The 25816-nt window shown below is 41.1% G+C and overlaps 1 protein-coding gene across 1 annotated transcript in view; it reads left to right on the top strand.

The window, feature by feature from the left end:
* SVIL (supervillin) overlaps positions 1–25816 on the top strand; it is a 143849-nt gene that overhangs the window by 5647 nt on the left and 112386 nt on the right. The window lies entirely within an intron of this gene.

Below are 25816 nucleotides of genomic sequence, written 5' to 3'. Positions count from 1 at the left end.
TCCTGCTTCTAATGGACTTAAACCAAAAGTAGACTGTTCTTACTGTATCAGAGTTGTCAGAAGTTTTCTTCGCCGCTAGTCAGACAGATTGCATAAAAATCTTATTTTCTTAGATTTGGCACAAATATGAAATACAGTTGTGTTTACATATATATGTACATCCACAGCCTGTGGTAGTAACTAATCTAAAAGAACTGGGGTATGAAAAGGTGCCCGTTAAAGCCATGTCAACAGCTCTTTTGTTTCCCCACTTCCCTGAACAATGTTCAGTTTAACAAGGCATCCTTTGCTCTCTTGTCAGCCCACACTTTCATTTACCGATTCTTAAAATGAGTTTTATTTCAGTGGCAGTACTGCTCAGATCGGATGTTGAGGAAAGAAAAGGGGCTCTGAAATGCCTTGTATCTGCAGTGAGTGCTCAGTTCAGGTGAGGGACCATAGGCTGAGCCCTGCTTTCTGGATTTTTCCATCCAGCCTGCTGCCCCTGCCATGAAATGGATAGGAAACGTCCAGAAAACATTTTGTGTGGCTGAAATCCTCTTTTCTGCAGAAGTGAATCCATAACTACCTCCGAGGAGATACAGAAGTTAAAAGGCAGACTATCTTTGTATGGTGAACTTCAATGAAAGTTTTGAACAGAGTCAATTCAAGCACCTTTGGAAAAGGGAAATAATTCTGTTAATGACTGAAGTTATTGTTCTAAACACTTAAACTGTTCTACAATATCAGTTTGAAACTTTGGGTGAGAAGGAGCATATACTTTGTTACTGCAAGAGGTTGTTAAAGATAGTGAAAAAGCTAAGTTTTCAGAGGCTTGAGCTGGTTTCATTAACTAGTATTCCATACTCCCATATGAGGGGATAAATCTGGCATTTTCTTGACACTTGCTAGTGTCTTAAAAGAAGTTGAAACACTGTCTTTGGCTAGATGCTTGCTCTTGTCTTCTGGAAAATTACTCTTTCAGATTCAGTGTTGGAGTACTAAATCAGTATTTGTCTGAAATCATAGCAGAAATACAGGCTTATCGTTTGAAATGATCATATTAGATACATAGTTACATTAGCTGAGCAAAGGCATGGATTTTAGCTTAAAATGTGTAGTTAATACAGAAAATGTAGAAATGAATGTGTATTCTGGATTTAATAACTACGTGTTTGGAATGGTTCTTCAGAAAACAGGTAACAAGGATTCTCATCCAGAACAGCAGACTGTCCATGCTTCAAAAATAGAGGAAGACAGCTGAGTGTGATACTGAGGGCAGGGAAAGATGAGTGGCAAATGGAAGAGGAACATCTATCACAGAGAAGTGATAGAAGTGGTGGTGAATGGAGTTTACTCCAGTTGGCGGCCGGTCACAAGCGGTGTTCCCCTGGGCTCTGTGTTGGGGCCAGTTCTGTTTAATATCTTTATCAATGATCTGGACGAAGGGATCGAGTGCACTCTCAGTAAGTTTGCAGACGACACCAAGTTGTGTGGGAGTGTTGATCTGCTTGAGGGTAGGAAGGCTCTGCAGAGGGACCGGGACAGGCTGGATCGATGGGCCGAGGTCAATTGTATGAGGTTTAACAAGGCCAAGTGTTGGGTCCTGCACTTGGGCCACAGCAACCCCATGCAACGCTACAGGCTTGGGGAAGAGTGGCTGGCAAGCTGCCTGGCGGAGAAGGACCTGGGGGCGTTGGTTGACAGCCGGCTGAATATGAGCCAGCAGTGTGCCCAGGCGGCCAAGAAAGCCAATGGCATCCTGGCTTGTATCAAAAATAGTGTGGCCAGCAGGACTAGGGAAGTGATTGCCCCCTGTACTCAGCACTGGTGAGGCCGCACCCCGAATACTGTGTTCAGTTTTGGGCCCCCCCACTACAAGAGAGACATTGAGGTGCTGGAGTGTGTCCAGAGAAGGGCAACAAAGCTGGTGAAGGGTCTGGAGCACAAGTCTGATGAGGATCGGCTGAGGGAGCTGGGATTGTTTAGCCTGGAGAAAAGGAGGCTGAGGGGAGACCTTATCACTCTCTTCAACTACCTGAAAGGAGGTTGTAGAGAGGTGGGGGTCGGTCTCTTCTCCCAGGTAACAAGTGATAGGACAAGAGGAAATGGCCTCAAGTTGCACCAGGGGAGGTTTAGACTGGATATTAGGAAATTTTACTTCACTGAAAGGGTTATCAAGCATTGGAACAGGCTGCCCAGGGCAGTGGTTGAGTCGCCATCCCTGGAGGTATTTAAAGGATGTTTGGATGAGGTGCTTAGGGACATGGTATAGTGGTGGTCTCGGTAGTGTTAGGTAGTGTTAGGTTTACGGTTGGACTCGATGATCTTAAAGGTCTTTTCCAACCTATACGATTCTGTGAAGGTTACGGAGCACATCTTTTTTTTTAAGTGCTGCTGATTAATTCATAAAACCATTTCGAGTGAGTCTAGGGAATGGACATAGAGGAGATTGGGAGGAGTGGAATTTGAGAAGTATGAAAATAGGTGGTGTTGGTTTGTCTTCACTTGAGCAGAGGAGGAAGACAGTATCTGATTAATAAGAGGTGTTCAATTATTAAAGGCTTGAGGAGAAACAAATATTTATTTCTCATGGAAGGTGGTGGGAAGTCAAGTGATAAGACTTTAAATGGCAGTAAATTGCTAAACATGTTTAAAAGCAATGGGGAAAAAAGAAGGGGTTACCCCCTTACCCACCTCCAAAAACTGTTCTTAAGTAAGCTGGTGGAAGTTCTGGAAAGGCCTAAAAATAGAGCATTGGATAAAGCTTTTTGTTAGGGGTTTTTTTTCCTTTCTTTTAAATGAAAGTTTCTGCCAATGTTGTTAACTTGGCTTAAATTTGCCTCATCCCCTACAGGGGAAAATATTTATTTTAAAGTTTCCTCTAAACTTAAATTGGCTTCCCAGCCAATTTAAAGACATGTCTGTCTATGTAATGCCTTCCAACTCCAGGAAAGCTGACAACTGTAAGGCTTAGTGGAGGAGGAGGAGGAAACCTTGTGGATTGCACAGGAGAGTAGCATTTCCAGCAGCTGCGAAATTGCTGTTCTGAAAATGTAACTTGAATTAATCCCTTCAACCTTTGTTTCCTTTTGCTGTTGTTAATGATTTCCTTTGCACAGCTAGTGGTAAGTGCTCCTTTACCTACCTCACTTCACTGACTCTTACACTGCTCTGAAACTAAAAATTGCGTACAGTGTGTGTTAATTTAAAGACAGAAATAGAACAGTGGCAGGTAGAGCTGCTTCCTCAAGCTGCAGGTTGATGTGTGATGAGAGTTGTCATCTCTAACTTTAAGAATTTAAGTTGTTTCTCTCCAGGGTGGTCATTGCAGCTCTTACCGTGGGTTGTCCTGCACACTGGCAAGCTTGGGTACCTCACAGGCTGTGCAGATCATGACTCTGCCCTGTATATAGCTGATTAGCCGTGTGTACGGCACCCCAGAGCCTACTTATACACAATTGTCTCCATCACTGGAAAAATTCAAGGGTTTGAAAGAAGCTCACTTAAGCAAAATTTGCAATAATGAACAAAATTACAAAAAGAAAACAAAGTATATTTACTGAGGTAATATCTATCAGTAAGGCTTAGGCTGCTGTTGTTAGGGTTGCCTGTTACAGTTACTTCTGTTCTGGATGCTTTGCCTTGTTTGTGTGCTGCATGTGAGGCTGCACTCTCATCTGTAATTAGCGTTTAGGTGTTAACTGCTAAAAAGTAGCTGTTTATTCTTTTGCCATCTTATTCACGAGACTACTTAGTTTATGTATCCCTGATTAGATCACACTGTTGGCTTTAGGCTTAAATTAGTTAGAGTATTCTGTCATTTGTGGTTTAAAGCATATACTGTGACAAATACCACTTCAAAGGAGTTTGTACAAAACTTGACCCTTGCAAAGCTCAGAGAGTAAAGACTCCCCAGAACTCTATAAACACCCTGACCGTGGGATTGCACCAAAACTCTCCTGGATGTTTTCCCCAGTGCCTGTCCTCTTCCTTCCTGTTATATTGTAGAGTGCCAATAGTTGACAGACAAAGGATTTGTTTTTTCTTAAATACACTTGTTTGTCTTGTCTCCATAATATTTGGTGCATGCCTGACTTTACAACTTGCATGCAAATGCCTATTTTTGTATTGTTTTTGTGGGTTGGCAAGAAGGTCGTTCTGGCTTCCTACTGCAAGCAAAAGCCTGGAGTATGGAAATAAGTTGTTTATATGGATTCCTGGTATGGAATGCAAGTTTAATTCTTCTAGCTTGAAATTAAATTGCATTGAATAAAATGAACTTTGAATTTAAGTGGCACTGAACCCAGCTAAACAACTTTCTAGGACTTAACATTAATAAAAGCTAACTATAGGATAACTAACTACTGCTAGGTGTGCATTTCAGGTTCTTAAAACTTGTGGTTTAAGAGGGGAATGCTCAGCTAAGACTTCTGTAATAAACTTCATGTCTGAAATGCACTGTGTAGCGTACCCTGCTGGGATAGTACAGCCACAGACAACTTGAAGGGATTTGTGTGGGCAGGGAGATGGCAGATGAAACATTCCAGGTGAGATAAAAATTTCCATTCCCTGGTTTGGGAGTCTAATCTGCCTTCCAGTAGGGAGCTGCAAAAAAGAAGTTACCGGTGATTTTGTTTCATCTGACCTGCTATTGGAGTCTTGACCTAGTAGCCTTTTAAAAGAAATCTTTAAAGCAGTATTTGGTTGGACATGCTCTTTCTGGGCTCCCAAGAGGTGCTTGCCAGCAATGAGCTGCTGAAATCAAAAGCAAACACCCAAAAGGCCCATATATGTGTGTGGAGTAAGGAAGCTGAGGACCAGAGTGGTTTTGTGCTGAACTTCAGCCTGGCCGAAAGATCTTTCCAAATGCAATAAAGGGAGGGAACACCTTAAATACTGTCTTTGAGAATTATGATAACTTGTGAAATTCCTAGAGTAACATACAAATGTACTTTTAGGATGCAATAGTAGACAGTGTCCTTCCAATAAAACAAATGCTACTTCATAAAATCTTTTTTATGCAAAAACTGACATGAGAACTTACAGTCATGCCAGTCTCTGCTGAAACAAAGCAAGTAATCTTGGTGTTACAGAGGTTAGTTTCTTAAGGAAGCCCTGAAAAAAACTTTTTCCATGAACAAGTTGGTATGAATTGGCATTCTTTCTTGCACAGGAAACCACAAATTCTTATTGTGGAAAACTTCTAACTTTTGTAAAACAGTCATTAGTTTTGTGTATTGAAGTTGTTCAGAATGTTCTAGTTTTTTTGGTGTGGCCCCTAGAGAGCTGCTGCAAGAAACGCTACTCTTTTGATAAACAGAAGATCACTTGCTCAAATGTTTCCAGTCCCTTGTATTCACTGTGCATGCTACTGGGGCTTGGATACTTGCAAATACCTACAAGCTTAGACCATCTTTCTTCCTCAATTATTTTTACCCCTGAAGTCTCTGAGTATGACAGTTGTAGCGACTGAACATGATCCCTGTGTTAAATACAGCAATGTGTTTGATGAGTTGCTTTGTTAGGGTTTCTGAAACCGGTGTACTTGAAATTGCCTGTGGTGGTTGGGTAGCTCCTGGATCAGCACCACACAGCATGCACACACACATACATACATATGTGTGCTGCGCGCACTCCCTGGCAACGCTTGGCCAACACTTGTGTGCAACGTCAATGTGACTTGCATACCACTAGTCTGTGATACATGGACTACAGGCTGGGAGCTTCAGGTTCAGGTGACTTGAAAAATTCCTTGTATCACTTCACTGAGACTATACTGAGCATCCCTCTTTTTCTTTATGCTGGCCTCTTTCTTTATGACCTGGTCTTCTCCCACCCCGCCCCCACCCCCCCAGTTCCTATTCTGGATTTCAAATTATCAGTTTTTCAGGCTTCACCTTAGGTAAACCTCTCTTTCTTAACTGAGAGGTTAATCTTAATTAAGGACAATCAAAGGTTAATCAAATTAACGAGAGCATCCTTAATTTGTTCCTTTCAAATACACTATCAAGAGTATATCTCAAATTACACAGCACATACTTCTTGTTTTTCTTTTTAATGAAAGAAGAAGGAACAATGGGTGGAGATGTAGCAAATTACCTAAGCTAGCAGTGATAAAAGTGATTTTTTGGTTGGGTTTTTTTTTTTTTTTTTGGTCTTTGTAGAGCAGGCTACTTGTTTGAAACAGATTCCACATCATCTTCATTAATGTTTTATACTTTCTACTATTTTGGAGTGTTAGCTGGGCTCTCAAGTACTGGAACGTTACTGCTGCTATTTAAGGCAGGACATCTGTCATGATGTGTCTAGAGTCTGATTTCCCCAAGCCTGAACAATTCTTGCCTTTATACTCTACCTATGTAGCTGTTGCTCTTTCTGCAACCTAAAAATACTGCAAATAAATAAAGCTACAGAGAGGTTAAACAACTCTGAAAGTCTGTGATTTCTGAGAGCAGGAACTTGCCAGTAGCTATGTCTTGTGTTGTCTGGACAATGCTTTGGCAGAGTTTTAAGAATTTGCTAAACTAGGCCAAATTAACTTTCCTTTCTGGTCAGGCATAACTTGCTGCACTGGAAGGGTGTGCACAAAATAAATTCATGCTTCTCACAAACGGTGTTAACACTGTCTCACACTGCACACACCAAGGCTTCTAGGATCCAGCTCTAGCAGCATCCTGTTGGTGTGCTACCCTCGGCTTGCTGCCTTGCTTCTGGAAATCATGGCTTGCATACCGACTTCCTTGGGCTTTGGGACTTTTCCCTTGCGGTAGCCTCAGTGTTGGCTGCCCTCTCAGTCGTGGTTTGTGTCCCAACAGCTGTTCAGTTTGCACACTTTTATTGTAAATGCTATTTACAGTATTATTACAGTATTATTGAATATTCCCAGCACAGGATAATGAGGTTACTCTGTGGAGCCTCAGAACTCATTTCTAGAAGGGGCAGACTTTGTGGGGTAATCTAGAGAAATGATTTCCCTTCTCCCACTGAAACCCTACTCTGAAAACTTTGTTTTAGAGACAATTTTAATGAGCTTTGAAACCTGCATTACAGTTTTCAGGCCAACTCTTTATGTGTGTGTGGCTTTGCAATAATACTATTTTGGGGGTGAAGTTTTATAAATCTAACAGCTCCCTACTCCTCCCATTTCCCTCTTTCCTTCCTGTTCCCAGCTGTATGCCTGTGCTGATTATTCTGGGATGGCTCGAGTCCACTCCTTCAAATTTGTAAGCTGCTTTATCTCGGGTCTTGGTTTCTGGGTCAGCACATCAGTGTTCTGCTGTGTTAGTGAGCCAAGGAAGCTCTCACACCTCCAGTGCATGTGGGAGCTGCTGCAGTGGGGATCAGCCCAGCTGGGAGTGGGGACAGAGATGGAAGTGAGGGCTGGTGGCACAAGGCCCCTTGGTCAGCTGCTGGCTTTAGAGCCTTGGTCTTCACACTGGTGGGGCAAGGTGGATCAGAGTCAGGCTGGAGAAAAAAAATATGTGCTCTTCACAGTTCACTTCATCTAACATGGATCCATGTATGAACATGGGTTTTTCCATCACACCTTTCAGCTGTGATTTGACAAATTAAAAGCTTTCAAATGGAACACTGAAGTAGTATTTATTTGAAGCTTAAAATGCTGGAATTGGATTTTTTTTTTCTTTGTGTTTGTGGCTCCTTTTCCATACTATTTTTTAAAAAGTTGGTTTTTTACATGAAACTTTACACTTTTCAGGGAAGATCATAGCTGGGAAAGACCAGAAACTATTGCAGTTGTATAGTGTTTGGCTCTGTTGGGTTGTAACTGTGTATGACTGTTGTTAATCTAAAACTGCAGATCCTTTACTTGTTCATCAGATGGTAAAGATGCTATGAGAGCATCTAGCATCTTTTAGAGACAGCATGAGCTGCTGTATTTTGGAGTTACAGTAGTCATGGTGACAGCATGTCTCTTCTGTACTGGTGGAGTAAATGGAATGGGGAAGAAATGCTAGGGAGGAAGGAGATTTGAAATAACTATATTCAGGTCAATACAAACAGCATAGGAAGTTTTGGGAAGCTTTGTTAATCTTGGGCTGAGTACTTAAAAGTTTACTAGAGAGTAATATGTGCTGTTGAACCTCATGGCTTTGGCTTGTGATCATCAGTGAAGGCCTGCTTTTTCACCTAGTTTTGCAATTGGGGATTTACTGTGGCACAAAGGAGACAAGTGTCTTGTTTGAGTTAGCAGAATACAAGTGTCGGGTTGGAAACATTCCCAGCAATGATCTGATTCCTAGCCTTTTCTGTAACTGCTCAATAGTGCCACCAATGCATATTTGGCAACAAAAGAGTTATGACAATCTGCATAAACTCCAGGATTTTTTAATGTCTCAAAACCACTTGAATATAGGGTAAAAGCTGGTCATTCATAAACACTGGCTTGAAACAAAGTAATTGGATTTAACAGGACAGCTTGGTGGATTGTCACTTCCAAGTGTGCTGGCTTCCTAGGAACTGCCAGCTGAGTTTAGCAAAACTATTGCTTCTGCCTGCTGACTTTGTGGCATCACAGGTGCAGCTTGGTAAGTTGACTGCTAGTGGCTGGCCCTGCACACCTACCTCACAGTACAGGAGTCTTGTCTCCTAAGACATCATCTTCCAGACCAAAATCTCCAGATTATTGCTAGGCTTTGTTTACAAAGGACACCTGAGCTAGCTCTGTTGGCTGCTGCAGGTGTTGAATTGCCTCAAGTGTTTGAGAGAAGGCTGTGCTGTATTATCAGTACATTCTCCAGGATAATTCATGTATACATTTTTGACCAAAATAAAAAAGGCTCTATCTTCTTTCACATCTTTACAAAACTTTTGCTCCTTATAGAGTAAATTGAAGTATTTGAGTTGAAGCAAAAAAACCCCAACCAACAAGGCTATTTGATTTCTCACTTCATTCTGGCAGTAGGTGCACATCCACTGTGCAAAGGGGAGACTCATAGTTGTGTTAAGCTCCAGATGTGGGAGATTGTTCTGCATTACAGGTGAATGAAATCAATTTCAGAGCCACCTGGCAATGAGGAGAGTGCAACTACTTGACTGCCTTGAACTTTACTTGTATAAACAAACCTCAGTCACAGGTTTCATTTTGAGGAGTGTCCTGAAAAGATTCTCATTAATTTTTTTACATGATTGTTTGGTGATTTTATTGTCCAAGATGTTACATAATTCAGATCTGAGATTTAGACTCAAAGTTAAGGTAGTATCTCCATAGCAAAGTCCATGTTGTTCAGAGATGTTCCAGTGTTAATTGTTAACAGAGGTGCCCTCACTGCTCAGCTGAGCTGCAAGATTTGTTAGCTGAGCACTGCTTACAGCACTTTAGTTGTTCAATTGCTATTTCTGATGTTTCATAGCACCAACATGTTTAACTTAATAGATGTGACATGGAGGACCCTTATCCTGAAATGTGCTGCTACAACTCGGTTGGGACTGTTTGGATTATGCTCACAAATATTACTTTATATTTTCTCCAGATTTAATTGCACCATCTATTTGATTCATTCTATTTAAATAGTGTGCTCGAATTAAAGGAAGGGGAAGAAACCAAACTTACTTTGATCTGATATTATTTGGTTGTTCTGAGCACAAGAGCTGATATTATTTGGCTGTTCATGGCAACCTGAGTATTGTGTTTTGGTTTTTTGTAATCCTCTTAATAGCTTCTGTATTGAGTGCTGTTGTTTAGAACGAGCATGTATTTCTGTGTGCACCTGAGTCACAAGAATCACTCTTATGTTCCCGTTGTCTTAGGCATTTGGGAGTCTTGCTTCATCTTGTCTACTGCCTTCGCCTCATTTCTGTTTCTTGTGTGGCACTCTCCATTTCCAAAACTTTGGGGAGGGGTTTTTGACTGCAGCTTTTGCTTTCATGTATAAGTAAGTCTTCAGTCTTGTTCCATAATTGCTCAGTGAAGAGAGCTATCTCAGTTGTTGTTGAGGAAGCTGAGGTGCTTTGAGGCATTGCAGATCAGAAGATGATTATAGTTCTGTAAGCGTTCCTCTGTTCCCCAGTGTAACATAACGTTGTCACTAACAGATTGAGCATTTTTGAAAATTCACATAGGTGAACAGAAGTGCAATAGGCAACGTGAATCCAATATGTCCCTAATTATGTTGTTTTGTTAGGAAAATATCTTTTTTTAAACTTTAGGAATTCTTACATTTATTGAATTTATTTTTAATGAAATTAATTTCATTAACGAGGGTGATGTTTTCAGTCATGCTGTCACAAGATGTGTAAGCCCAGGAGATAAATCTAAACACAGTGAATGTGTCTTGAATACATTGCTAAGTGATGATCTGAATAGGCCAGTGCACGACCTAGTGGTTAATGACCGTGCAGCATTAGTCATGTCCTTCTGCCTTGCCTGAGAGAACTAAATGTTTAATATTCCTTCCATTTCTTAATCTGGCCTTTCTGGAGACTGTAATTAGTTGTGACTGTTATCTTTGGTAGGATATTCAACTGTTTCTATTTTGGATTTTATGGTCTGTTTCTGTCATTAGTCTGTTCTTGGGTGTTTGGGGGCTTTTCTTTGTTTTTTATGGCTGTGTGTTCCGCCCTAACTTGCTATGAACACTTCATGGCTAGACACTCAGGCCATATCCAGTTGATCCACATAGTCCCAACAGCCAAGATGTCTTGCTTTCTGTTGGAGTTGGATGAATTGCTTGTGCATTTTAGGATGACGCATAATAATCTGACCAGGAGAGATGACTGTGGAAAAAAGAAGAGGAAAATAGGACTCTGAATTAGGTGACCTCTTGGTAGCTTTAGGGAAAGAGCTGCTGGAAAGCAGGGATGCTTTTAAGGGACTGCTTTTCTATTATGGGTCTTTCAAGAGCTGCACAGCTTTAATTCTCATTTGAAACTTCTGGAATTACTTTATCCAGATACACAAAGCAATTTTGCCGTTGCTGTGCTGACCCACTGAATGATGCTGTTTCAGTGCAGAGTTGTAGTAATTGCTAGTCTAGCTTGGGCAGGAAATGGCCAATGTATCACTATTATCTCTGCCAACCCCAAATTTGATTCCTCCTTTGTAGAGATGTAAAAGAAGCATTTGCTAACACTCCTGTGCAAAGCAGATCTTATGGTATAAATGAATGTAACTGAAGATCAGAGCTACCTGCCAGATTTTATAGTGTGTGATACGCGAGGGATCACATGGAGACCAATTTAATGGAAACTTGGTCTATTGTACTGCTGAAGACTTTGAAATCAACCCTAATTGCCCAATTCAAGTGAGAAGGCTTTTATTCAGCAAAGACTTTAAACGCAGTTTGTCCTTCCCTCCCTCTCCCACTTTTTATTCATATAGGACATTCCTGGACTTACCACTTCCACCTCGGCTGGCCAAGCACTTGCAGTTGCCGACCACTCTAGCACTTCTACCTTTGCCTGACCCCCACCAAATCTTCTCCTTTAGCCATATCTGCAGTCTTTCTTTTCTCACCAAAATAAAGCATGCATGTCTTATTTGTATTCCATTTTTGGTTTGTGCACCATTCAATAATTTTGCTAGAGTGGGGCAGCAGTGTGAGTTTGGAAGGAGGGCATGAGTTATGTGAATGATATTGTCTCAACAAATTTTGTCTCTACAGGTAAAGGCCCAATGAGGATGAAAACCAAAAAAAGCTCTTGCAGACTGATTTGAAAAACCTGATGTGCAAAATTGGAAAATTACTACATGTAGAACTGTCTTTTTAAAGATCTGTCTCTCTCTTTTTTTTTTTTTTTTTTAATTCTTGAAGTGTAGAAACGGACACCTGTCTCTCCTCTCCATTTTGTCAGTGCTGGCAAGTTCCAAACTGCAAGTATTGCTGGTGATGAGCTGGAATTCCAGCAGTGACACTGTCGTCGGCTCCCTTGCTACCTGCCACTTTCTGTGCTTGATTCAGCAAGTCTGTTCCTCTGCAGTCCCGTGGTAAACAGTTGTGATAACTGCCACTCCTCAGCATATGAGAAGTTCAGCATCTTTAAAGCAATGAATATGTTATGCTACTAATGGCTTTGGACTAACTAAATTAAATGGAAACTGATCAGTTCCTCACTTAAAATGTACTCAAGATCTTGTTTGTAAACCCTCTTAGAGCTGAGTGATGCATCTGATTTTCAGTATTTCTCTTAAATATAAGTGCTGAGGGAGACAGTAAAGTATCAAAATTGATGAAAGCAGATGAAAGCTGATTTGTTTTGGAGAAAGGGAATGCACTCTGGCTTGAAGGAATGATTCTCTAGACCTTAGTGCTTGGTATTAACAATGAAACTTCATGTACTTTGAATGCCATAGACTTAAGTTACAATAAGGGGGCAGCAAAGTGAGTCGGAGAAGTGAGAGAAACTAGCCAAATCAAATAAAAGTTAACTTGTGGTAATGAAGTCTTGAATGTATGGGGTTTTTTGAAGAGGTGGTTAAGAACTGTAATCTGCAGCATAATCGAATGTGTCTTCTGAAGGAAAAAACTGCTATTGTTATGAAATCGGAACATGCAAATGTCTCTGAGCCTGAAGGAATGTTTCAAAAAATTAATTTTGAGAACTTGGAAGACAATCTAATGAGCACATGTGGAAATCTGTTCCATAGGACTTACTAGTTGGCAGAAGTCATTGGTTTACATGCTGATAAAATATCTCTTTCATAAGTGTTGCTACTCGACAAGCCTAAGAACATTATAATTTGGTTTTGCAGCCCTTTCAGAAGATATCCTAAATAATTGATGCCCCTGCCAAAGGAGCTAAGAGAGACACTGTAATGGAACCACCTCTGATGTCACCTTTTAGTTGATTAGGAGCTTATTAAATAGTGAAATCTTTAAATCTAAGATCATATTTTATTTTTGCTAAGATTGGCATTTATTTAATTACAGGTGTGCTCTGTTTCTAGGGGGTTTATGAGAAAATTTTGGAAGTTGAAAATGTTCTTGCTCAGATACACAGTTGAGCATGGCAATTTACTGCAAGTCTCATTAGACATCCGTGTTTGCCTATGTTAGGATATGAGTTCAAGATGGACTAGTGTGACTTGAATCAATGGCAGCTGGTTTACAAATATAAAAGGAATCTTCTGTTTGCCAGGTGTATCTTAGTCAAAGTTGCTGAAGTTATTTGAATGTACAGTCAGTAAAACCTGTACACAGGGTCCTGTGTAGAATTTAGACTATTTGTCACTGGGATACCCACACTCATACTGTCTAAAGCATGTGGCAATCACTGCACTTTTTAAAATTGGGTTTGGGGGATTAACTAGTTTATGCAGCTACTACTTGGCTTTTATTTTGGTATATCTAATTGATACGTAAAAGATGAGGAAGGAATTCAAGCTGAAGCATAAGGAGTGAGTGTGCCTAAGAGAGCTCAAGCAACGTGATTTGCCCTCTGAACTTGTGACTGAAGCTCTAACTATAGTACATGTTTCTGGCCACTGTTCCTGTCCCGGGGCACTCTGTCAGAAGAGATTCCCACCCCTGTTACTTGCACACTCGCACATGCCAGAGGTAAGTCTCAGTAAGAATGTACATTGCAAATATGCACAGTCCTGATTTACAACTGAGGCCTGGCTGAGCAGAGCTGTGCAAGTGCAGGTTAGAAGTCACTCAGATAACATAAATCCAGAACACCTGGGTCTGCCAGTTGGCTGATACATGATGTGGGTGTTTTACAGCACATACTCTCTAAACTGTGAGGAAGAGATTGAAAACAATAATTGATTCCTAGACTTGCTGTAAACCCAGTTTTAATCTGTTTGTATTGTGCTGTTGATAGGTTTTTTTCCTGTTTTTTTTTTAGCCTGTAGTTAGGGAAAGTCCCTTGAACTTAGATGAAGTTCAAAGATGATGCAAATAGTTACTTTTTGCATTCATGGAGGTTCTTACCCTTCCACATTCAGCATAGTGGGTTACCTAGCTGAGAGGGAATTGCCTTTCTATGATGTGTCTAGCTTTTCAGAAGCTTGTTACCAGCCTAAAAAAAACACCTCACTCTGTCATCAGAAGCTTGTTACCAGCCTAAAAAAACCACCTCACTCTCAGTCATTTAAAGTGAAGCATGGCAGTCTAAAATTCAATTAAAAAAAGAAATCAAATTTACCCTTTATGTTGTAGCCCTTTGTGTATGTTTCAGAAAATGCATTTACCTGCTGCTGGCTAACTGGCAAACTGAACATCTGCCCTAAGCATGTAGGTTATGAATTTGCATGGAGTTGGGGAAAAGCAAGAGGGCACATCTCTGTGCAGGGCAGGACTGAGCTGGTGTCTCTGCACTGCATTTTCTCAAGTGTCTGAAAAGAGGGAGGTCTGCTTTTGTTCAGATGTCTTCCCTAGCAGTGAGGCGGGAGGAGAGGAGTGCCGACTGAGCTTGCCGGCAATGATAAGGCTTCCAGGTGGTGATCACAGTAAACATGCGGTGAGAATCACAGCCCAGCTTTCCCAGGAGTTACATGAGGCAAGGATGTACTTCTCTCACTTATTCTGTTGGAAGCTTCTTGCCGCTAGCAGCTAAATGACATGTAAAGCAATCAGACTATGGCTCTTCCAGCGTTACTGGTGTTCTGGCTTCTGGTACTTGCTTCCTTTTTCAAAGCTGAATTTGTCAGCATGGGCAGACTACTTCACTCTGAAAATGTAAAATCTTATCACAAGTGCTTCTTGTGTTGTAATAAACATACATAACTTTCCTCTACAACAAGAGCTGCATATCATGCTTGCTTTTTTTCCCCCACTGTTCATTCAATAGCCTGCCAAACAGCATAGATATCTTCTGAACAGATTTATGCAAAACTGGCAAATTGAGTGGTAATGACGTTGCTTCCATTAAATTCAGACTATTGTCTTCTACATACAGTATTCACGGCTGTATTACTGACTAACGAGGCTGTTATTGGCTACAATGAAGTACACCACAAAATTGCTCTGATCTTAGACTTAAGCTATAATTTGAGACAGCTACCTTAAAAAACAAAAGAACCTAAGTCCATAAATAAACCGTAAGCAACATAAACTTTTTAATAGCAGAGACAGTTAGCAAGGAATTATGCAAATCCCACAGGACTAGATAATCTCTACCATAATTATGTAGTCCACTCTGTTAAACAAGAAGCCGCTGCCCAAGCATTCACACACCATCCAGGGAGTCGCACACACACCACCCAAGACTTTAACTGCTCGGACCTGAGTCCCTTCGCAGTGGCAGCTCCACGGAGCTGACGGGTGCCCCTTTTCGACTCCTCGCTCACACACACGCTCACTCTCAGCCGCTTCCTCTCCCCTCTGGCTCGACCCTAGGTTTCTCGAAGCAGAGTCTCAGATACGATGTATGCCAGATGAATTTATTGGTACAGCAGTGAAAACAGCTCGAGCTGGGTGCCTCTGGAGAGGGACCCAGAACAAAGAAATCCCTGGGCAATTATACCCTTACAATCTAAATTCCCCAACCCTCAGGAGACAGTTTGGACCAATAGTAGTATTCGGGTCTGGGGTCTTCCTGTTCTTCATTGCGCCCTTTCATTGTCTCTAGACAGCCGATTCTTCTCTTATCTCTAAGATCGCAGCTTCTACTAAGGTTGAAGCCTCCTTATCTTTCTGCTTTGTACCGGTTTTGGGGGCTGTCCTTCATGTAGCCAAATAAAAGTTCAGTGCACAGTCGGTGGATCTAGGTAAAAGTTCTTGCGGCCTAAGGCTTCAGCAAGCCTCGATACTAATGCTAAAGTGACTACTACAACAACTAAGTGAGTAAAATTTCCAAAGCTTAGCTCATGAATGAGACCGGATTGTTTGTAATGTGATTTCATAAAACAAACAAGGAGACTAAAGGCTCCAGAGGCTACTTAAGATTTTGCGGATCGGTCAATGGCTACTACTTAATTGTTTAAAGTATGTGTGAGGAGATACAGGGCAGATGTAGAAAGTCTAAGAAAGAAATTTACCGTTAGATATGTGCTAAATTTCTTTACCAATATAGCTGTGTTTCCAACAGGTTGCTTTTATAATCTTCAAAATAGCCTTTAAATGTTGAATGAGGTTTTTGCTACTTGTTCTGCTAGATAATATATGTTGCTAAATATTTTCTGTCTGCTGTATTCTAATCATGCTAATGAATTGAACATTTGCTGTGGCATTTCTGGTTCTGTTTGGTACTATTAACACACACCTGTTCTGATCCCATACATCCTGTCTAATTCAGCCACCTAAGACAGCTGTGCCAATAGAAGAACTGGGAAGAGAACAACACTTGCAGCAGTCTAGAAAAAAATGCTCCCCAGAACATGGGTGTTGGAGGAGAGATAGCTGAGAAGAAGTGTCCAGCCATGGAGTTGGTGGGTTTCCTAACGGATTGTCTTTCCTGGCCTTTGAGGTAGCCAGCCCCAAACAGCAACAGAGGTACAGCCACTGCACTGAAGCTCATAGGAAGCTGTAGCTTCCCTTTGGTGTGCTTTAAGAACGGATTTGGCCTCCTCCCTTTCTTGAAAGAGGAGAAATGAGATTCAGCTTTCGGGACATCTTATCTAGGGAACCTCCTGAAGACCCTGTCTTGCCTTTTCCCTGTTTATGGCTAAGTGCTATCTAATCAAGATAAAGCAGCATGCATACTTCTGATACAGGAATTTGCACTTGTTCAGATAAATTTGCTGTGTGATGCCCCACACCCAAATACAGAAGGAATTACAGAAACAGCAGCAAATGGTGATCTTGTTGAGCATGCAGACTTGTAGAAGGGAAGGCACCTTCTGTGCCTGTTCCCTCTTACCTCTCTTGTGCTGGAGTTTCCTGCAAAACAGAGGCTTGTCCTGGAGTCTCCTGCCTCAGCATGGATACCTCTGTAATCTTTATTTTACTTCAGTAAGTCTCTGACTCAAAGTCCCTAGAGAACTTAGAAATTTGGGTGATGGGAGCCTCAGACTTGTCCAAAATGGGTATTCTGTGGAAAAAACTCCCTTCCTTAGGCGTATAATCTAAAAAATTGCTCTGGTGAGTTAACATGAATCTCAGTGGCTTTTTAACCTTAAGTTATTCATCCTCACCAGACCCCTGTGAAATGGGAGAGTTCTCTTCATCTTGAGTGACGGACTGGGAGCCAGATTATGGGGGCTAGCTACCATGTTCTCACCTACATGTACGAGCTTCCCCCTTTGCACCCTTCTGCTTTTCTGACCCTGTACTGAGTCATCTGTGTTTAATGTGTAAGGAAGCAATTAAATTGTTTTTATGGTTGCTGGTCTGAAATGAATCAGTGCAGGGTCAAACATGTTGTGGAGCAGGGAAGGGACAGACTCACGCAGCCAGGGAGAGGAGTGGGAATCTGGCAGCCAGCAGCTGGCTGAGATTGCTATGAAGCCACAGACCAACCCCAGCGACTTCTCCAAGGTCACACAAACTTCTGTCAGCAAGAAATTGAAACCATCTCTCTCCTGTTATAGGGTGCTGACCACAGGTCTGTCACATGCAATAACTGGTAGGAAGTGGCTTTAGATTTATTCTACTTGAATTTATTGTTTGCTTGCAAATACTGATGTATGAATTAATAGATGCTTTCTAGTGTATGCCAAAATCCAAACATACTGAGCTGGTCATAACTGTAGATCTTCACGTGTAAGCTGGATGCATTTAATGAGGAATACATAGTTAACTTCAGGTAACTTCCCCTTAGAAATGTGATTGTTGGATAGACAGTGATCTGTCAACTACAGCGCATTTATGTTTAAGGGCTACTGCCTCTTTAAAAAGATAGCTCAGGAATTAGTGTCTGAAACAAATCCTTATGTGGTATTATATTGCCAACTGGGTAAAAAATCGCTCAGTATGCAATTGCCTGATAACTCACACAATCTGCAGCGTGACACTTTATCAATGGCCTAGTGCAAAATTTAGAATGGAGTATTTCACTAACCCTGGACACACAAATTTCTTAACAGATACAGCATTTTGAGCTATGTTCCTTATCATTAAGGCAGTGCTGAATGTAAGAGTCTGAGGGCAGAGCTTAGGTCATGTATTCTGGCATCAGTTTCTGTGCCTTATTTTTGGTTGGATTCATTTGGGAAGGAATAAACTAGGAAACTTCTTTGAGTGAAGAGTTGAGAGCTCTGTGGTGGTTATGAAGCTGTCTGGTTCACTCCTGTGTTTTTATAGTCTTTAGAAAAAGGTCTGTCCAAAAAAATTCTGGACATTATTATATGTAACATATGTGCATTTTCTTTACACAATACACTACAGTTAATTCAATTTCAAGGGCTTTCTCCTAGCTCTGGCAAATTTTGTCAAGCTACCATTTGACCTAATTTCTGTGTATTTTTTTTTTACTCTTATTTCTTGAAACCAAAGAAAGCTTGTTGCAGTTTAAAAAAAAAAAAAGACAATATTGGAGAAATCTGTCTCCAGCAATCTAATATATTGTCTGATGTTCTTCTAGGAACAAATGCATCATGTGGATTTTTATGTAGGAGGATTTTTAGACTTTTAATGGTTGGGTGTTAGCCACAAGGTTCATGTGACATGACAAATGTGGAACATCTGTGTACTGATGTACATCACTGTTCTAAAAGTCATTCCCACCACCACATGCATTGAATTAATGTCGTGGTTTAAGCCCAGCCGGCAACTAAGCACCACACAGCTGCTTGCTCACTCCCCCCCCAGTGGGATGGGGGAGAGAATCAGAAGAGCAAAGGTGAGAAAAGTCGTGGGTTGAGATAAAGACAGTTTAACAGGGAAAGCAAAAGCCACGCGCACAAGCAAAGCAAAACAAGGGATTCATTGACTCCTTTCCATGGGCAGGCAGGTGTTCAGCCATCTCCAGGAAAGCAGGGCTCCATCACACGTAACCATTACTTGGGAAGACAGACGCCATCACTCCGAATGTCCCCCCCTTCCTCCTTCTTCCCCCAGCTTTATGTGCTGAACATGACATATCCCTTTGGTCAGTTGGGGTCAGCTGTCCTGGCTGTGTCCCCTCCCAGCTTCTTGTGCAGCCCCAGCCTGCTCGCTGGTGGGGTGGGGTGAGAAGCAGAAAACGCCTTGACTCTGTGTAAGCACTGCTCAGCAGCAACTAAAACATCTGTGTTATCAACCCTGTTTTCAGCACAAATCCAAAACATAGCCCCATACTAGCTACTATGAAGAAAACTAACTCTATCTCAGCCAAAACCAGCACAATTAAATACAAGAATTTAGGGGAAAAAATAGTTGGAAGAACACATTCTGTCAAATACAATGGCAAGGATCTGTTGTGCAAGCCGTCAGAGCTCACTCACATACTTCTCCATGCACTTCTTATTCAGAGGTCTGTCTGATGTGCTCTATGCATTAACTGTTGCCCCCTTTGGACTGTGAGAGTGGTACTGTGCATTCCTAGTCAGTGGCAAACTATTTTCTGGGTAGAAATTACAGTTTAGCATAAGGGATTTCTCAGTATAGTTCCTTGTCCGAGTGATGTATGGGCTGTATGTGAGGTACGTAGCTGGCTGAGTTGGCATACTTGAATTGGAACTGAAGTGTGGCTGAGTGGCTTTGACCAGGATCTCTCATATTAAAACATGAATCTTATTCATAACTCTGCCTGAACTGACCTTACTTAGTGACCGATATCCTTGTAAATCCTGAGTGCTACTGTTTGACTCCATGCTGTAATTGGAGTAGGAGTTTTTGGCTATAAAATGACTGTAACGTAGAAAAGAAAAGCAATTCTTATAGGTAAGATATGACCTTTAGTGTTCTGGACCAGTAGCTAGCAATCCCGTTTCTTCTAGACTGCTTACCAAATGGCATGAAGGTGCTGTACTTCATTATGGCTTGTATACTTGGTGCTATCACCTTGGTCTGACAAGAGAGGCTGCCAGGTTTAGATTGCAGGATAAAGTACATCCAAAAAGCAGACTTCAGGAGGCAGGTCACAGCTTATGTCGAGGTGGAATTCATTGTTGGGGTGGCAAGAAGCTCACTGCTATGCAGAAGGCAAGTGTCGTAGATACTAATAGTTGTCTTCCTAATGTCTTGCATGTATTTCAGAAGTGGTCTGAAACTTTAGATGTTTAGGTTTGAACATATTAAGTAGTTGGTTTTGGTTTTTTTTTAGTAATGCAAAGCTATTCTTTCAGATGTTGTCATTACAAATAAGGATTTATTGAATAGTGGTACTCACAGCTAGAAACCAGGTCTTAAAAACTCAGTCCTTACTTTCCAGGTTATCTTCACAGGCTCGAATCTGGGAGCGCAAACGCAAAGGACCTCGTTTAGTTGATCTGGACTCAGTTTCAAACAGCTATCTCTGAAATTATTTCTGAATAATTCCTTCATACGTTGAAATTATGATGGCTGTTTTCATGCTGTGGTTAACTCTCTTTGAACTTAATATTTCTGAAGCTTTTAAAATCTTGTTCAGAAGATATTTCAGTTTATAAGAGCTTCTACTCTAGAGTGAATGTGAAAGCTCTTGTTCCAATGTAGCTGCATACGCCTGCATTTCGGAGGCAGTGTGTACAGACATTGGAAAGCTTGGACACTTTGAAAATGTCACTCACTGGGAAACAGCTTCTGAATGATGCCCTGCTTTTAAGGAAGTGTAAGAAATGGTCTGAAGTAAAGGGAACTTCTCTGGTATTTGTTGTCTAGAGTCAGGTGCTTAGGACAGGTGCTTAGTGAGTGGATAGAAGTGGTATAAAGCCCTAAATAATTTGGGCATCCATTTTAATTGTCCTGTTAAGCAATGCTGTCTTCAAATTTGCTATGCTTTCATTAAATAGTTTCTATCATAAAACTATAGTTAGCTCATAACAAAATTGCAGATTCTTTAATCATTAAACTGTGCGTGGGGAATGTCTTTGTTTGGGTTTTAAGTTGATAGTTTTGAAACTAACTTAATTTTTTTTCTTCTTCTTTTCAAAAGCTGTTGGTCAAAACCAACCAGCCACACTCTCACCCCAGCCTGCCTGGGCTCTCTAAGAGGCCACCCCCCCAGCTGACTCTGTGAGCCCTGTGTCTTTAGGGAGTGAGGACCCCTGAGGATTTTTATATCCCATTTCCAGCAGACTTCTTGTCTTGAGTGCTGGCTACAGTAAGTACATCTGAGTCAGCAGCTTTGTCCACGTGCCCTCTGAAAGTCTGATACAGAACCCGGGCTGATCTAATTGTGATCTGTCCAGTACAAGACTTACCCAAGCTTGCCCAAGTTTCTATTTGAAATGGTTTTTAACTGAGCTTTGAAAAACTGTGGTTATGAAACAATTCTGTACATCCAGAATGTTTAGATGTTAAACTAAGCTGGTGTTCAAAGTAGTTAAATGCAGCTTTGATGTAAATTACTTTATGTAAACACAGCAGTAGCTTCACATCTTTAGAACAATTTCAGTTTTGTAGCTTCTTTTACCTGTGCTCCAGTTTTGTTAAACAACTGAGAGTAATCCTGCAAGGCCCTTCTGACTTCAGTCTGTTTTACTGCAAGAAAATGTCATTCAGAGTACTGGAAAAATGATTGGATAATGTTTTCTAAGGCTTTGAAGAGACTTCTGATGTCTTGAGTCTTTATTACACTAGAGGTCAGTGTATGATGGGAGCTTCTGTGAGGTGGTATAGAGTTTCTTGCAGAATCCTATTTCGTCAAATTTGAAACCAGATTCTAAGAGAAACTGTAGCCTACTACTGTGGAAAAAACTTCACGTTAACATGTCTTATGACTTTCTTGGCTAAAGGGCTTTTTTGAGCTTCCTGCTTTTAATTCTCCTTGCTTAAGGAGTATTTGGCAAGTATCAATAACAGCACCGTAATGTGGTAAGCATGAATATGCTCACTCAATTGTTCCAATGTGCACCTCAAACATTCATCTTGCATTGCAATAACGTGACTTTTTGGTTCAGATATATTTCTATATGCCATGCTATTTATAGGAGTCATCCTTAACTTGTGCGCTGTACTTACTAAGAGCATGGTGGGAGAATTGCATGTGCACCTATTATTCTTCGTGTAGCTCTCAACTTCCTCGGCGCTGAGCTGATAACTTTCAGGTGAATGGCTTCACTTTTGGGTGTTGTGGGAAGCATAGTCAGGCATGATTCTATCATGATACTTGTAGAGATTGTCTCCTCAGCAGGTGGTCTTCAGTTCTCCAGGAAAGTAATTTCTTTAAACATCTGGAATGTGCAAAAGCAGATTGTTTCTGAAGACATCATTGGGCAGGGGACTAGAACAGATGGTCAAACCACGACGGTGTTATGTGAGGTCAAATGGGAGAGAAATGCACTGAAGGAGAGTCCTGCTGACTGGAGCAGATTACATCACAAATGACAATTCAAGTAAGATGGTGGAATAGGAAAAAACAACAGCAAGGTGGATTTGAGCTCTTGAATGTGTTTTCTAAGAGAACTGGCTACAAACCAGTATCTGTTTGTATCCTGTTACTCTTGTGTAGGGTTCTTCCAAAACACCTGGAAAACAAGAAAAATAAGAGCATGGGATGTTAAGAGTTTACAGGGCAGCCCCAATATAGAGGGTAAGTGCAGGCATAGAGCTGAATTTTGCTGTTCTTAAGTGATTTTTCTGAGTGTTCAAAAGAGACCTGGACCAATGAGAATCTTTGTGGCCTTTCTTTTTGGTGGGGTGGAAGGGGGAGAGGACACTGTAAAAGCATAACTAGCAGTCTGAAAATCTCCTTTGCACTTGGCTGCTGTCCAGTATGTTTTGTTACATGCCTCTGGAGCATTAAGAAGGATGACAACTCAGCTGAGATAGTGTGAAGGAGGTGTTAGGCTCTGGTTTAATTGAACTCTCTGTGAGGATTCCTGGCTTCACAGGAAAGTTGTTGCACTCCTCTGCCTCTTTCCCAGGTTTTTCCAGGTTGCATTTTTTTTATTCTTTGTAAGAAATGAAGATGTACAAGGCTTTGCAGAATGGGGCCTTATCAAAACATCACTAAGTTTTGTGGTGTCAGGCTTCATTGGGTTGGGTTTGAAGAGCCTGAGAAGAAGATGGCTTTGCAGAACTGATGTGATATAAGTCATTAAGCAATAAATAAAACATCCTAAAAATTTCTTTCCTTTTCCTGTCCTTTTGACATTGGAGGGATGCAACCTTAATTTGTTTCAGTGAAACTCTTCAAAGTCTGTTCTGCATCTAAGTGCTCCAGAACTACAAGGTTTACCTTAAAGAGAAGCTGTTGTAGCTGTCCTGTAGCCAGCCTAGCAAATAACCTGATGGGACACTGCAGATTCTTGCAGAGCAGCTATATTTCTGTCTGCTGTGCACATAGTGCCAGTCTTTCCTGGCTCATGTTTCAGGTGATAAATTAGTCCAAATATTGATGTTATCTGCATCCAGAAGAATCTTTGTCTAGAAAAACTAGAAGTTTCATTATTATTCTGGGTCAAAAATGATGGATCTTTGTGGCTAAGCAGAAGCAATTACCCACTAGCCCTTCTTTCTAGTTCATAATATCAAGTATCCAAATAATATTTTGATGTCTGTCTTTTCTTCATGATGTACTGACTGATTCCAGGATCCATCTATTGTGTAATAAAGCAGAGTCCATCAAAAAGGCAAAAGTTAATATTTGGAGTGTCTTTTCCTGCTTTTGTTCTAAACTCTCAAAATGTGGGAGTTATCAGATATATGGTTCAAGTGGCTTGCCAGACACTTCTCAGATGAACTGGAGAGGAAGTGCAACAATTGCAGCCAAGGTCAGTCTCTAAAAGGTTGGAATTTGATTGCCAGTTCTCGTATTTTGATTTCAATCTCAAATGTTCCCTGGTAGGTGCTCTGTATTTCTTAGGCCTTGTGTTGGTCTCATCGTGTATTCTTGTCAAAACTTCTTGTAAGACTTCTGACACTAACAAGGACGTGTAGAATATAGTGACATAGGCAAATATAAAAACAAAACCAAACAAACAAAAACAAACCACCAACTCTGTCAAGATAGTTCAACTCACACCAGATATTCAAGGTTCCTTTAAAAGGATAGACTTTGACAGGCTTCAAAGCTACAGGCCTTCAAAACTCCAGCGCTGTGGTCTATTCTCTCTTATTCCAACACACAAATGTAGCATTTGCTGGATCAGAAGAAATAATGAAATATGCTAGTGGAATAGTGGCAGTGCACACCAGGTTTAATGCATGCTGTGCATTATAAATGTCACCTCTACCCACCTCACAGTGGTTTCCAGGAAACCCGTGAAGTAGTTGACTGATGCTTGAGCTGGATTTCAAATCCTTGGCTTTTCTGTCTTTTTAAAATGTTAATACGTAAAAAGGAAGAAGGTAGGAACAGTAGAAGTATTCAGGCAACCCTAAGGCTAAGTAGCAAGTAGGAATTTGGTAACTGTGACTATGTGATGGTGGAGGAACTAGTTTATCTTTCTTCCAACTACCCCTTGTCAGCCACCTTTTCTCTTCAACTTTTCTACCAGCCTGAAGTGAATCCCCACTCATTTACCCTTCCAAAATGCAGGAATGCCCATTTGAGGTGAATGAAAGTTGGAAATGGGAAAACAATAGCATGTGGTTTACCATATTCTGGGAACTTTAGGCTAGTTTGCTGCCCAAAATACAAAGATAAATGTGGGTAGACCATAAAAACTGGCTTAAAATGTGTGAACAGCTGCATAACATTAGGGAGAAGACTGAATTGCTGCCTTATCTGTTCCCATGGACTCTAAGGTAGTCTATGTTTGAGGGTTTGTTTGTCTTCTAAAATCAGAATTTTTCCCAACTCAGGCAAAATTCCTGTCTTGGCTTTCTTTCTGTCTTTTCAAGGAATTATTTTTGTTTTGACCTCTTCTCTAGATGCTGTTATTAGTGTCTGACATGTTCAGCAGCTGCAGTGGAAGCAGAGCAGTGACCTGACTGCTCTTTAACAGTTGTTGCTCTGGTCACTTATGATATCATGACTTCATTTTGTGCCTCTTAATAGATTAAAAAAGGAAGTTTAATAAAGCAGCAGTGAAAGTGAAAGAAGTATATTTGGTACCTAAAAACATATGTAGGTGAGCTGAACCTCACCCCACAAGAGTAAAAATGTTGGTTTAGCTGCCAGCTGTATTACAGGAGGGAGACAATAATCTGTTCAACAGCACAGAGTGTTTCATGGAGTTCGAGTCCACATTGGAGAACTCTTCACTGCTCTGTGGAAACAACCAACTGCATTGGTGGTACAGAATAGAGTAACAAGCCTGGAGGAGCAGTTTATTGTGAGTTTTTATGAGTTCAAGGGATTTGCATCCTTAAGGACAATGTGGTACTGGGATAATTCAGCTAGTTTGAAACAACCTAACGTGGATACTGCATCAGCGTGAATCTCCACATGGGCTAAATCACCCTGTGGGAAAGCAATTAGTGTTTCAGGAAGAGCCAGAGATGTTTTGTATTTGCCAAAGATGAAAATAAAAGCAGTTGTGGTTCAAGATGTGGGCGTCAAAAATCAGGCCATGTGGCAGGTGTTGCCCGCAGAGCTGGACTTGCTTGATAGGTCAAGTGCTCTCCACTGGGAGAGGTCTCGGGATTGTCTCCTGGTTGCTGTGGCTCTAGGAAGAGAGCTGGCTCTTCCAGTTGCATCCACCGATGTTTAAACTTAAAGATTTTGAAGGTAATAGTCTTTTGGTAGATGCTGCTGTTTTGTTGTTGTCTTCAGTGCTTCTTGACCTTATTGAAAGGTGTAATACAGACTACTTTCTGTGAGGTGGTTAAGTGAAAGCTTGGCATTTTCAGAGAAATTGGTAGTTCAAGACTGTGTCTCATGTTAAAGGTTCAGACTCTAGTAACTGAAAGGTAAAGTTCCTTGGAGTTCCCAGCCAACTTGCAAGACCTCTCTTTCTATATGAAAAAAGCTACAGTGCATCAAT

This window comes from Mycteria americana, chromosome 2, assembly GCF_035582795.1.
Source record: "Mycteria americana isolate JAX WOST 10 ecotype Jacksonville Zoo and Gardens chromosome 2, USCA_MyAme_1.0, whole genome shotgun sequence".
In the NCBI taxonomy this organism is placed as follows: Eukaryota; Metazoa; Chordata; class Aves; order Ciconiiformes; family Ciconiidae; genus Mycteria; species Mycteria americana.
The sequence above is the reverse complement of the archived record's forward strand: the minus strand, read 5'-3'. Positions and strand labels throughout refer to the sequence as shown.